We start from the raw sequence: 10,497 nt of genomic DNA on the forward strand, positions 1-10,497 counted from the left end.
ACAAAGCTGCCCGCCCCCGCCCCCTCCCCCACCGCCGCCGCCCCGGCCGCCCCCCACGCGGCCCCCCGGCCCCGCCGCCTTACCTCGGCCGCCCGCCCGGCCCGCTCGCGCGCCGCTACGGTGTGGGGGAGGGAGAGAGAAAAAAACCCTTCCTTAAGGAAATGGAGGCAGCTGGGGGGGGGAAAGGGGGGGGAGGGAAAAAAAGAAGCCGAGGAGGCTCTGGCCGGGGAGTGTGGAACATTGAAAGTCGGAGGGGGCTGTGCAGTGCCGGGCTCCGGCCGGAGGGTGGCGCCGCCCAGCGCCTTCGGAAAAAAGGGGGGGTGGGAGCCCGGCTGGGCGAGGGCGCGAGCTCCCGGCGAGGCTGAGGGGACGCGGGAGACCCCCGCGCGCTGTGGCCTCCCGCCGCCGCCGCCCGGCTCGGCTCCTCCCGGCCGCGCAGTCAGCAAGTTCCGAGGCGAGCGCGGGGGGAGGGGCGGGCGCGGCGACGGCGCGCGCTCTCGCTCGCTGCTTGCCTGGCGGAGGGGCGCGCGCCGCCGGCGGCCGGCGGGCGCGAGCTGTTCCCGCGCGCTCCCGCGCGGTCTCTCCGCGCCTCCCTTCACCCGGGGGGCGCACGCGTCCGCCCGCGCGCGGCCCGGACAAAGAGCGCGGCGGGGACCCGGCGGACTGGCCCCTGCCGCCCTTGGCCGCGGAGCCCTTGCCGGAGAAGGCGGGGGCGCGGGCGCCGTCTCGCGGGGCCGCTGTGCCGCGGGGTGGCTTCCGGCCTGAGCCCGCCTCCGGAGCGAGGCTGCCCATTGGACTACCCGCCCCCACTGGCTGGAGCTGGGGTCATGCCCGGGCTGGCCCACTCCCCTCTTCCAACGCACGGGCCAGCGTAGTCCACGGGGTCCCCGTGCCTGGGCAAGGGCCTGGGTCGCGTGGCCGGTAGTCCCCCACTGCCCTGGAAGATTGGAGACTAATGGGTGTCGTTGACGAGGCCAGGTACGGAGGCAGAGGAAAGCTGCCACCTGCCCCTCTTGAGAGCTCAGGGGGCAAGATGAGGTCTTGGACACTGAGGGAAGAAAAAAGGATTTCGAGACCAGGTGGCCAGCCTGTTTGTCTTTGGCCCTCGGCCTTCCAAAGAGAAAGTTCCTATGGATGCTTTCAAAACTTAAAAATTCAAAACGAGTAAAGTGAAGAGGAACGTAAGGAGGGTTCATCCCTGATGCTTTGCTGGGTGCTCTCCTGATGTGCATACTAGATACCAGTTCTGGAGAGCGAAACCCCTAAGTGGCACTGGGTCAGAATGTCCACACAGAAAAGCTGCAGATGGGGGATAGTGAAGGTTAGTTTTGTTCTGTCATTCTGTCTCCAGGTGGACTCTGCAGCTTTTGCCCCGGGAAACAAAGTGGCCAGAAGTACAGACACTTCCTCTTTGCAGCCCAGACCTTCTCCAGCTCCTGAGAACTTGCTCCAGTGATGGAGCCCCAAAGGAATTTGTGGATTCCTCTCCCACAAGTGTCAGGGGCAGGGGTGCTGGGAGAATGTGGAGTTCACAGAGAATGGCAGAGTCATAACAGATGAAATAGAATTAAAGGAAGAAAGAAAAAAAGGCTGAGTGAGCCAATATGCTTATTTTTCCTCCAAATAGAAAAGTTTTGGTAAAGGATTGCTTACAATTCTAATGAGTAAGTTACATTTCTGTGATTTTTCCTAAGACACAATCATTCAGTGCACATTTTGGAAGTCTATGCCCCAGGTGCTGGACTGCAAAATTCAGTTCAACTACTGCGTGACTAAAGCCACATCTCTCTACTATGTGTTAGAAGCAACCAATCCAGAAGGGGAACAGGTAATTAAAGTGCACCAGGTTGGTTAGAAGGAAGGACACTAGTCAGAACGAATGTGAAGTCTCAGATGGTTGAAGACAGAGCATAGTGTATGTGTTGACAAGCAGTTTGATTGGGCTGGATTAAAGTGTACTTGTGGAAAGAGCTTGTTAGTGAAAATACCGGCAGAAGGTTCTCCCAACTTTTACACTGCTAGCAAAAGCCAGCCAATTTGGAGTTTGGATTTTTGTCTGTTTGGAATGTGAAATTGTGATAGGAAAGCTATATATTAAAAAAAAAAAAAAACATTGTTTTTTCTAATATCACAGAAGCAGACTGAAGGCCCAAAGGCCATGAACTGAAGAGGTTTGGGTGGAGCTGGGAGATTGGGAGATAAAAGATATTTAGTTATGTTTTGGTAGCATTTTCCATGGTAGAAGAAACAATAGTGAACTGAAAAGCAAGGCAACTAGATTCTAATCTCATTTTACCAGATTCATGTGACCTCAGGCAAGTTACATTTTCCAGTCAAATCTTTCTCCTCTCTTGGCTCAAAAATTTCATGATTCTTCAATGTGTTTGAAGTCATGGAGTTCCACACAATATTCACACAACAGAATACTTAGGAACTACCAAACGCTAAGAAATTGGAATGAAATACACTGCCCTTACTGAGCTCAATGTATAGTGGGACAGCCAGAAATGTAGACTACAGAAAGAGAAGTGCTGCATTAAAGGAGTGAACAGAATGAGTGATGTATTGATAATTATCAATTAAAATTAGTCATGGAATAAATTATTAATTAAACTTCAGGTTATGTACGGGTCAATAAAAGCAACAACGAACTGGGCCTGAAAGGATCATTAAGTAATAATATAACCAGTGCTCTGGGCAAATTATCTAGGACATAATAAGTGTTCAATAAATAGTACTCAGGAAATGGCAACCCACTCCAGTATTCTTGCTTGGAGAATCCCATGGACAGAGGAGCCTGGCGGGCTACAGTCCATAGGGTCGCAAAGAGTCGGGCAGGACTGAAGCAACTGAGCATGCATGCGTACACAAAATTGTTAAAGTCGCCAGAAAGAAAATGAATGGTTCTGTCGAGGTTAAGGACATTAGGGGCATGCCCCTACAATAGTAGGTAAGCAGCTGCTTTTACCCTTGAAAATAGGAACCATGTCTTGTATGCATTCATGTTGGCATACAGAATTTGCCTAATGCAAATTATTCTATAAAGTATGCAATAAACATTTTCCCATACGACCCGCAAAATAGTACGACAAAGTAGACTTCAGCTACTGCAAGAAGATCATTCCCTCTTGGTTTCCTCTTTTTCTCTTCTTGGTATGGGGTCCTGCCAGCTTCTGGCTCACAGCTCTGAGAAAGTCAGAAGTAAGAGGGAAAGATACAAAATTCAATATTGCCATGAAGACCTCTTCTTCCCTTCTTCTCACAAATGCCGTGACCTAAAGTAACTGGTCATTACGAGGAGAGACGAGGCAGGTTCCAGAATCCTTTAGACTTCCCTGATTTGGGAATTGCTTTTTCCCATGCTTTTCAATAGGTCTCAGTGTTATATGTGTACATAAGTATGTGTGTGTGTAACCAAGAATTCTATAGGAATACACATTTGATTTGCTTAAGTTTTCTGAAGTGAGTAATTATATAAACTATAGAGGGACCACAGATCTTTTAAAATCACCCACCACGGCCAACAACATACCTTATACACAATGGATGTAGAATGCTTGTTACTTTGCTTTGTTGCTTTCATTTATTTCCTTCCACACAACAACCTTTCTCAACATCCTTTCCTTTTACCCTTCTTTTTTTTAGGCTGTTTCAGATGTTATCCAGTTACATGCACCCATTTGTCCTCTGGCTATAAAATTATCTTTCTCTATCCATTTAAAAAAAAACAAACAGATTTTGGTTTATTAGGAAGTCATTTCTTGGCCCAGGCTTAGTTTAAGAAGCCAAGATTGCTATTACTCTCAGTGTCTCTGGACCTCCAGAGTCCAATCCGCCGATTGGCATCCAGTGTGCCTCCATTGTGTCGTGTGTACAAAACCTGCCATGTGCCATAGGCTGGGCTGGAACCTGGAAATGGGAAGATGGCTTAAACCTCTATTTGACCTTAGGGCACAAAGCTCAGTGATCATTTTCTCCTTTGACATAAGTCTGAGGGAGAGTATATACCAAAACGGTCTTTATTCCATATAGAATATGTGGAATATATATCCTCAATGTCTTTATTCCATAAAGAGCTTGTCCACATGAAATGAAAGCATAAGCACCTTAATAAAGCAAAAGGCATGAACAGATAATTTTTTTTTCCTTTTGCCACACCGTGGGGCTTGTGGGATTCTAGTTTCCAGACCAGGGATCAAACCTGGGCCCCCTGCAATGGAAGCTCAGAGTCCTGACCACTGGACCACCAAGGAATTTCCTGAACAGATAAATTTTAAAAAGAAATACATTTATTTAACCTTACTTAAAACACACACACACACACCACCACAACATTGTAAAGTAATTGTCCTCCAATAAAACACACATATACAACTCAATCTTGCTCAGTTCAGTTCAGTCGCTCAGTTGTGTCCGACTCTGCGATCGCATGGCCTCAACCTTGCTAGGCAGCAAAAAAAGGGAAAATTAAAATGAAGTACCTACCAAAATAATGACAACAATTTTCAGTGTTTACAATCATTGCTGACAGATTCATTAAAAAAAAATTTCCCATTGTCCATTTTCAGTGGCATGAGAATTGGTACTAGCTGTTTGAAAAACAACGTCAAAGTTTGTATCGAGTCTTAAATATGTCCATGTCCTTTAGCCAAATTACTCCGTTTCAAGAAATGTGTCTTAAAAGGTACTCTAACTACAAAAAAAATAACATTGAAAAATTGGGAGTTCCCTGGTGATTCAGTTGGTAAAGAATCTGCCTGCAGTGCAGGAGACTTGGGTTCAATCCCTGGATTAGGCAGATCCCCTGGAGGTGGGAATGCAACCCACTCCAGAATTCTTACCTGAAGAATTCTGTGGACAGAGGAGTCTGGCAGGCTACAGTCCATGGGATCACAGAGTCGGACACAACTGAGCAACTAACACACAGCTATAAGAAAATGACTATAGAAACTGATTCACCCAATGAAATTTGCAGTTATTACAGTAATGCATATGAAGATTATGCAAAACTACAAAAACAGATTATGATAACATCATTTATTATAATAAATGAAGGCAGGATTTCTTTATTTTGTGAAACCAGAGCTTGACTCAATGTCTAGGAAGAAACTGGCAAAATAAGTGCTCAGTAACTATCTGTGCAAAATATGGCACAAAAATGAATTTGTACCATATCTTTATAACTAGCAAGACCAAAATATCTAAAAGGAAAGTACTCTAAAAGGTTAACTATGCTATTTTAGAGCAACTATGAAAAATCTTTTTAACTCTTTTTTTATTCAGTAATTTTCTTCTTTTAAATAAGCAGGAACTACTTTTATTATAAACCTGTATCAGGAAGCAACAGTTAGAAATGGACATGGAACAACAGACTGGTTCCAAATAGGAAAAGGAGTACATCAAGGCTATATATTGTCACCCTGCTTATTTAATTTATATACAGAGTACATCAAGAGAAAAGCTGGGCTGGAGGAAGCACAAGCTAGAATCAAGATTTCTAGGAGAAATATCAATAAACTCAGATATGCAGATGACACCACCCTTAGGGCAGAAAACAAAGAAGAACTAAAGAGCCTCTTGATGAAAGTGAGAGAGGACAGTGAAAAAGTTGGCTTAAAGCTCAACATTCAGAAAATGAAGATCATGGCATCTGGTCCCATCACTTCATGGCAAATAAATAGGGAAACAGTGGGAATAGTGGCTGACTTTATTCTTTGGAGCTCCAAAATCACTCCAGATGGTGATTGCAGCCATGAAATTAAAAGACACTTACTCCTTGGAAGGAAAGTTATGACCAACATAGATAGCATATTAAAAAGCAGAGACATTACTTTGTCAACAAAGATTTGTCTAGTGAAGGCTATGGTTTTTCCAGTAATCATGTATGGATGTGACAGTTGGACTGTGAAGAAAGCTGAGCGCCAAAGAATTGACGCTTATGAACTGTGGTGTTGGAGAAGACTCTTGAGAGTCCCTTGGACTGCAAGGAGATCCAACCAGTCCATCCTAAAGGAAATCAGTCCTGGGTGTTCATTGGAAGGACTGATGTTAAAGCTGAAACTCTAAAACTTTGGCCACCTGATGCGAACATTTGACTCATTTGAAAAGACCCTGATGCTGGCAGGGATTGGGGGCAGGAGGAGAAGGGGACGACAGAGGATGAGATGGTTGGATGGCATCACCAACTCAATGGACATGGGTTTGGGTGGACTCCAGGAGTTGATGATGGACAGGGAGGCCTGGCGTGCTCTGGTTCATGGGGTCGCAAAGAGTCGAACACCACTGAGCAACTGAACTGAACTTTTATAATGAGAAAAAATGATGTGAATAAATACAGAGGGAAACATTCGGTGAAAATTGATACTGTTTTAACAGTTTTCTAATTTGTTATTTTTATAAATTAAAAAAATGAAAAGTCAAGTGGACTTTCAGATTGTCAAAAGTTTTAAGGTTGATAGAAAAAATAGGAAGACCATTTTTAAAACTGTTAAAAGGCTGTGAGAAGCGTTATTGTTTAATCACTAAATTGTGTCTGATCTTGATTTATTTCCTTGCAGTCCAAGGGACTATCAAGAATCTTCTCCAGCACCACAATTTGAAAGCAAAATTCTTTGGCGCTCAGCCTTCTTTATGGTTGAACTCTCACATCCTTACATGACTACTGAAAAAACCATAGCTTTGACTAGACAGACCTTTGTTGGTAAAGCGATGTCTCTGCTTTTTAATATACTGTCTCAGTTTGTCATAGCTTTCCTAAGAACAAGTGTCTTTTAATTTCATCGCTGCGCACCATCTGCAGTGATTTTGGAGACCAAGTAAATAAAGTCTCTCACTGTTTCATTGTTTCCCCATCTATTTGACATGAAGTGATGGGACCGGATACCATGATCTTAGTTTTTTGAATATTGAGTTTTAAGCTAGCTTTTTCACTCTCCTCTTTCATTTTCATCACGAGGCTCTTTAGTTCCCCTTAAATTTCTGCCATTAGAGTAGTAGCCTCTGCATATTTGAGGTTGTTGATATTTCTCCTGGCAATCTTGATCCCAGCTTGTAATTCATCCGGCCTGGCATTTTGCATGATGTACTCTGCATAGAAAGTTAAATAAGCACAATGACAATATACAGAGTTGATGTACTCCTTTCCCAATTTTGAATTAGTCAGTTGTTCCGTGTCTAGTTCTAAGTGTTGCTTCTTGATCACATACAGGTTTCTCAGGAGACAGGTAAGGAGGTCTGATATTGCCATCTCTTTAAGAATTTCCAGTTTGTTGTGATCCACACAGTCAAAGGCGTTTAGCATAGTCAATGAAGCAGAAGTAGATGTTTTTCTGGAAGCCCCCTGCTTTCCCCATGATCAAGCAAATGTTGGCAATTTGATCTCTAATTCATCTGCCTTTTCTAAATCCAGCTTGTACCTCTGGAAATTCTTGGTTCACATACTGCTCGAAGACTAGCTTGAAGGATTTTGAGCATAACTGTACTAGCATGTGAAATAGGCTCAAAGAGAACATTGTTTGGCATTCCCCTTCTTTGGAATTGGAACAAAAACTGAACTTTTCCAGTCCTGTGGCCACTGCTGAGTTTTCCAAATTTGCTGACATATTGCGTGCAGCACTTAACAGCATCATCTTTTAGAATTTTAAATAGTTCAGCTGGAATTCCATCACTTCTACTAGCTTTGTTCATAGTAATGCTTCCTAAGGCCCACTTGACTTTACATTCCATGATGTCCAGCCCTAGGTTAGTGACCACACTATTGTGGTTATCCAGGTCTTTGAGACATATCTTGTATAGTTCTTCAGTGTATTCTTGCCACCTCTTCTTAATATCTTCTGCTTCTGTTAGGTCCTTGCCATTTCTGTCCTTTATCATGAGCATCTTTGCATGAAATGTTCCCTTGGTATCTCTAATTTTCTTGAAGAGATCTCTAGTCTTCCGCATTCTGTTGTTTTCCTCTATTTCTTTGCATTGTTCACCTAAGAGGGCCTTCTTATCTCCTTGCTATTCTTTGGAAGTCTGCATTCAGGTGTATCTTTTCCTTTCTCCCTTGCCTTTCAGTTTTCTTTCCTCAGCTATTTATAAAGCCTCCTCAGACAACCACTTTGCTGTCTTGCATTTCTTTTTCTTTGGGATGGTTTTGGTCACTGCCTCCTATACAATGTTATAAACTTCTGTCCATAGTTCTTCAGGCACTCTGTCTACCAGATCTATCCCTTGAATATATTTGTCACTTCCACTATATAATCAGAAGGGATTTGATTTAGGTCATAAGTGAATGGCCTGGTGGTCTTCCCTACATTCTTCAATTTAAGTCTGAATTTTGAAATAAGGAGCTCAGGATCTAAACCACAGTCAGCCCCAAGTCTGATTTTGCTGACTATATAGAACTTTTCCATCATTGGCTGCAAGAACATAATCAATCTGATTTCAGTATTGACCATCTAGTGGGTTCATGGGTGGAATCATCCCTTCAGTTCAGTTCAGTTCAGTCGCTCAGTTGTGTCCGACTCTTTGCGACCCCATGAATTGCAGCACGCCAGGCCTCTCTGTTCATCACCATCTCCCAGAGTTCGCTCAGACTGACGTCCATCGAGTTGGTGATGCCATCCAGCCATCTCATCCTCTGTCGTCCCCTTCTCCTCCTGCCCACAGTCCCTCCCCAAATCAAAGTCTTTTCCAATGAGTCAACTTTTCGCATGAGGTGGCCAAAGTACTAGAGTTTCAGCTTAAGCATCATTCCTTCCAAAGAAATCCCAGGGCTGATCTCCTTCAGAATGGACTGGTTGGATCTCCTTGCAGTCCAAGGGATTCTCAAGAGTCTTCTCCAACACCACAGTTCAAAAGCATCAATTCTTCGGCACTCAGCCTTCTTCACAGTCCAACTCTCACATCCATACATGACTACTGGAAAAACCATAGCCTTGACTAGACAGACCTTAGCTGGCAAAGTAATGTCTCTGCTTTTGAATATGCTATCTAGGTTGGTCATAACTTTTCTTCCAAGGAGTAAACGTCTTTTAATTTCATGGCTGCAGTCACCATCTGCAGTGATTCTGGAGCCCCCAAAAATAAAATCTGACACTGTTTCCACTGTTTCCCCATCTATTTCCTATGAAGCGATGGGAACAGATGACATGATGTTCGTTTTCTGAATGTTGAGCTTTAAGCCAACTTTTTCAGTCTCCTCTTTCACTTTTATCAAGAGGCTTTTTAGTTCCTCTTCACTTTCTGCCCTAAGGGTGGTGTCATCTGCATATCTGAGGTTATTGATATTTCTCTTGGCAATCTTGATTCCAGCTTGTCTTTCTGCCAGTCCAGCATTTCTCATGATGTACTCTGCATATAAGTTAAATAAGCAGGGTGACAATATACAGCCTCGATGTACTCCTTTTCCTATTTGGAACCAGTCTGTTTTTCCATGTCCAGTTCTAACTGTTGCTTCCTGACCTGCATACAGATTTCTCAAGAGGCAGGTGCTTGGGGTGTTGGAAAAGGGTGTCTCCTATGACCAGTGTGTTCTCTTGACAGAACTCTATTATAATCTTTGCCCTGCCTCATTTTGTACTCTTAGGTCCAAACTTGCCTGTTACTCCAGGTGTTGCTTGACTTCCTACTTTTGCATTCCACTCCCATATGGTGAAAAGGACATCTCTCTTTCTCTCTCTCTCTCTTTTTTTTTTTGGTATTAGTTCTAGAAGGTATGGTAAGTCTTCATAGAACTAGTCAACTTCAGTTTCTTTGGCATTAGTGGTTGGTGCATAGACTTGGATTACTTGTGATGTTGAATGGTTTGCCTTGGAAACAAACCTAGACCATTCTGTTGTTTTTGAGGTTGCACCCAATTACTGCATTTCCGTAGCTTCCCTGTTGGTTCAGATGGTAAAGAATCTGCCTGCAACATGGGAGACCCACGTTTGATCCCAGGGTCAGGAAATCCCTTGAAGAAGGAACTGGCAACCCACTCCAGTATTCTTGGCTGGAGAATCCCATGGATACAGGAACCCGGAGGGCTAGAGTCCAAGGGGTTGCAAAGAATCGGACATGACTAAGCAACTAACATACACACACACACACTGCATTTTGGACTCACTTATTGACTATGAGGACTGCTCCATTTCTTCTAACATATTCTTGCCCACAGTAGTAGATATAATGGTTATCTGAGTTAAATTTGCCCTTTCCCATCCATTTTAGTTCACTGATTCATAAGGTGTCAGTGTTCCATCTTGCCATCTCCTGCTTGACAACATCCAATTTACCTTGATTGATGGACCTAACATTCCAGGTTCCTATGCAATACTCTTCTGACAGCTTTGGACTTTACTTGCACCACCAGACACATCCACAACTGAAAGCTGTTTCTGCTTTGGCCCATCCTCTTCTTTCTTTCTTGGGCTATTAATATGCCTTCCGCAAAAGGTCCGTCTAGTCAAGGCTATGGTTTTTCCAGTAGTCATGTATGAATGTGAGAGTTGGACTGTGAAGAAAGCTGAGCGC

At 44.0% G+C, this 10,497-nt stretch overlaps 1 protein-coding gene across 1 annotated transcript in view; it reads right to left on the reverse strand.

Annotated features, from left to right (window-relative positions):
* The window catches only part of UBE2E3 (ubiquitin conjugating enzyme E2 E3), a 93,897-nt gene extending 93,476 nt beyond the window's left edge, over window positions 1–421 (reverse strand). Inside the window, exon 1 of the mRNA XM_052659364.1 lies at window positions 84–421. The gene's annotated coding sequence lies outside the window, so the exon portion shown is untranslated. The remainder of the gene's footprint in view (window positions 1–83) is intronic.
* Between the last annotated feature and the right edge of the window lie 10,076 nt (window positions 422–10,497).

Source organism: Budorcas taxicolor, chromosome 2 (genome assembly GCF_023091745.1).
Source record: "Budorcas taxicolor isolate Tak-1 chromosome 2, Takin1.1, whole genome shotgun sequence".
Lineage (NCBI taxonomy): Eukaryota > Metazoa > Chordata > Mammalia > Artiodactyla > Bovidae > Budorcas > Budorcas taxicolor.